The 4106-nt window shown below is 47.3% G+C and overlaps 1 protein-coding gene across 8 annotated transcripts in view; it reads right to left on the bottom strand.

The window, feature by feature from the left end:
- The window catches only part of LOC116852389 (protein scalloped), a 200663-nt gene that overhangs the window by 141124 nt on the left and 55433 nt on the right, over positions 1 to 4106 (bottom strand). The window lies entirely within an intron of this gene.

Here is a 4106-nt window from a genome sequence, read left to right as displayed (position 1 = left end):
GTGCTCGATCGACTCACGCGGCGACACGAGGCAAAAGGATTATCGTTTTTCCTCCGCGTAGCAGCGGCGGCATCGAGAGCTCCCCGACAAAACGCAGGAATTTCGTGAGACCATGTCGCAGAAACGATAAACGGAATGCGGTTGCGCGCGTACCTCGACCCGGAATAGAAGACGGAACAAAGCTTTCATAATGGCGGAGGTCGTTGCAATTATGTGCATCGCGTGGCACGCGGAAAAAGTGCCGTCCGACCGATCGTAAATCTTAACGAGTCTGTGGGGATAATGATTTTCGAAGTCCATCGTGGGACGCAACTCACCCGGCGAACTTTCGCGACACGTAAGGTGCACGGTTTACCGAATCGTCTGAAGATCCTCGGATGAGTCGCTGGACGGCCACGTGGTCGCTTCGGTCACGCGGTTGTTCATCTCACTTTTGGAAGAGCACAGCTCTTCTGAAACATAATCTGGCGCTGGCGCGAGAGCCAGTGCCAGCGTCGTACGCGCGCGAGCCGGAACCTGATGTCACGACTTTAAACAGCTGTCCTCGCTAATAAGTCAACGATAGCGACATGAAATTAAAAGCAATGTCTTTGGCATGCTTCTGTGCCGTTCTTTCATCGCCCATTTCGAAAACTGGAGCGTCGCGATCAATTTAAGCACAGCGAGGCGAACAACGGCTAGGTCGCGTAAGCGCGCCTCTGACAACTAGCCCCGCACAGCGAGCCGGCCGACCAATGATCTCTAACCTCACACAATGGCCGCGACTGGTCAATGACAACAAACCCTGTGGCCGGTTCAATGTGCGGGATTAGTTGTCAGGGATGGCTTGTGCGGCCAGCTGTTCGTTCCTACAATCGATCACGATACTCAAATTTTCCAAATAAGCAATGATTTTCCTCGACAACCGCTGAGTCGAAATTTTGGTCCTATGTTAAAATGTCAGAATTTCGAATAGGTTAAATAGAATCAAAAGAAATTGATGTAGGAAATTGATTCGGAGTATCAAAATAACTTTGTTGAATGGAATAGTAAGGTTGAAAGTAGGATCAAAATTTCGACTCGGGTTCCCTTTGGACAATCCTCGTGGTCGGCTCGTAATAAGCGAAAGTTGAGTCGAAATTTTGATCCTACTTTCAGCCTCGCCATTCCATTCGACACGTATTTTGCGTGCGGGTTAATGCGTCAAAATTCGTGCGACAGATATGTAGATACATAGACATCGCGGAGCATGATACGGAAACGAGATTCGATGTGCCTTATCTATTGTTTCGGGCGATCTTGCGTGAACCGATAAAGCAGATTCCGAAATGACTCGTAAAAGCCGACCGCGGTGTTACGGGCCGATGCGACGGCGCAGCGTCGACGGCAGCTCGTACTTTGCGGCGCGGGTTTACAAATACGCGGATCAATTCCGGGCTTTATCGTCCCGGCTGGCGGCCGGGATTGGATTGAACGTTTCGTCCACTAAAGCTGAATGCGCGTGTGCGTGCGTGTACGTGTACGACGTGGCATGCCCGCGTAGGCACGCGACACGCACGCGAGCGGACGACTTGTCGATTAAATATTCGCGATGCATGTTGCGACAATATAATTCAGTTGCCACCGTCAGTGTGTGTCCTATTCTTCCTCTTCCTTCTCATCGATCGACCCGTATCGTCGACGAAACAACTATTCCCAGTCGAAATTTCGATTCTACTTTCGACCTCAATATTTCATTTGCCGCCGCCTATTTGGGATATTCATATCGACCTTTTTGGGTTATATTTAAATTATCAATTTCGCCGAGAAATTCTCTTTTGACAAGTGCCACTTTATGCGGCTTCTATCGTTTGGAGGCGCCAAGTAGGATTTCAGTTCCTTTATGTATTACATGTGCACAAATCCTTTAAAATACACAGGTGTTAGAAAGTTTAGATCCAAAGTAGGACTGACATTTTGAACTCGAGATAAATGAGTTGTCTACTCGCGCAGTTACGCGGAATTTAAAGACTCGCGGATTTATTATATCGCGCGGCGTGAAACACGGCGATCGCAACATTTCCCTCGGAAGCGACAGAATGTTCGATTGCGCGATTGCGAGAAAATAACTCGAGAAAAACGCATCTGGGACGTTGTTGAAAAAAAAAGGAAAAAACTGTACCGGAAATCGACTTTTCAGGGAGATCTATGTCTGGCGGGATGAATACACTCCGCCCGTCAATTTTGTGCGGTCTAAATTCGCTGGATGACACCACCGCCATCGGTATTCATAGACGCGTATTTTAGCTGCTCGATAAAGAGAAGCTTCACAATCCTGATTGCTGCCATCACGATCAACAACTCATTCGGAATAATTCAAGCGAGCGAGCGAGCTTCTCGCGACAGTTTCGCATCGAATGCGGTATCATAACGCGTTTTAAATCGTGAATACGTTCTGAACGAAATTATTTCCGCGGCCGTGCGATTCCACAAAATGTCGTCTTATAAATATTTGATCAAACCTTATTCCCAATCTCTCTTATAATATATAAATCCATTCCCCGTCTTTCTCCCGGATAGGATTCTATCTTGGCTCTCTTTCGGTAACTTTAGTTCGGTTGCAGAAAAGATCTATAATTAAACGTCGCGGTTAAAATTACGCTAATGACAAGCCTTAGACCGCGAATTTAATTATAAATCTTTCCACTGCGAAGCGCGAGCTCGAGTTAGCCGGAGAGACGACGATTAAAATTAGTCTCTCTCCTCAATCGACGGTATTCGAAAGAGCAGAAACCGTCTGTCACAAAATTGCCACTTCACGTTCGAGCAACGCACTCTCGACTTATCGAGAGTCCGTAACCAATTCATTTTCTCCGCGCGACCCACTTTGCGCCACTGCTCTCCGCCGGAGGAATCACATTTCTCCACCTTCGCCTCGTGTTTCGCAGGATGTGCGAGCACTCTTTTTACCCTCGATAAAAAAGAGAAACATGAATCCTCGGAGAGTTCTGTTTGCACGCGTCTCACATGCGTACCTTTAATATTTCTTTCGCGTTTATAGTCGAACCCGATGCCCGGCCTGATATATCAGGTCATATTGGATTTATGAAGCCTCGTTATAACGGTAGAATACTGAGTTTTTCTAGACAGGGAATCATACGGCACGCTGGACGCGCTCGAACGGAAAACGCCGCGGGATTTACATGACTATCAAATCGGGCCGAGTTGCGACATCGCGGTGTCGCTGATACAAGACGGCTACAACTTCAACGTAGGATAAGAATCGCGCGGCCATAAAGCGTAACCACAGCCACCGTTCATTCGTCTCTTGGCCCGTCCGCATTTCTTCGTCTTCATTTAAGCGCGTGTTTTAATCGCGAGAACGCAATTAGAGACTCAACGTTAATTTTTACGCCGGCCACCATGTCACTATCATGGTCCGGCGATTACGCGTGAGCTCCTCCTCCTCCTCCTCCTCCTCCTCCTCCTCCTGGGATATTACATGTCTTTCGGTTCGCAACACGCAATGTGAAGCGCACAATGCGCGAATAACTTTCGAGACCGCATAATTTCGAGTCAGTCGCGGCAAGGGAACGTAAACTGACCGTAAAAACGTTCATTTTAATCAAAAATTATTCTTCTGCGCGATTTTCTACGGAACATGTAACACTGTGAGGCATCAACACAGCTACTTCTGAATGACATTATCCCGCGACGATCTTGATAAATGATTATTTCCATAATTTTTATGCGATGTGTGAAAATATCCTGAAAGATCCCAAAGGAGAACCACGATATTTCTTGTTAAACCTCGAAGAGGTCTTCTCTAAGTGTAATACGACTTTGAGTATTGAACATTTATAGAAAACAAAATCTAATTTTAGTGATTTTATAATAACCCAACTCTCGTCGGAGAGATGATGTTTCCAGACACGGAGTAGTAGTTTACGTCGTTGCCGTGCGGATTTCTCGAGGCCGGTCCGTCCCTGAGACGGTGGTTCGCGTTCGCGGCACGCAAAGCCACGTGGAGAGCCGACAAAGGTGCCTTATCGCGACTAATTTATACTTTAAGAGCGACTACCGCGGCGTGTCGTACGAGGAACGTGGAAAAGTATCGCGAAACTTGGCGCATAAATTCTCCGGGGGTT

Source organism: Odontomachus brunneus, unplaced genomic scaffold, assembly GCF_010583005.1.
Source record: "Odontomachus brunneus isolate Ranch 3 - 2012 unplaced genomic scaffold, Obru_v1 Obru_scaffold_006, whole genome shotgun sequence".
In the NCBI taxonomy this organism is placed as follows: domain Eukaryota; kingdom Metazoa; phylum Arthropoda; class Insecta; order Hymenoptera; family Formicidae; genus Odontomachus; species Odontomachus brunneus.
This window is presented reverse-complemented; position numbering and strand designations above follow the sequence as displayed.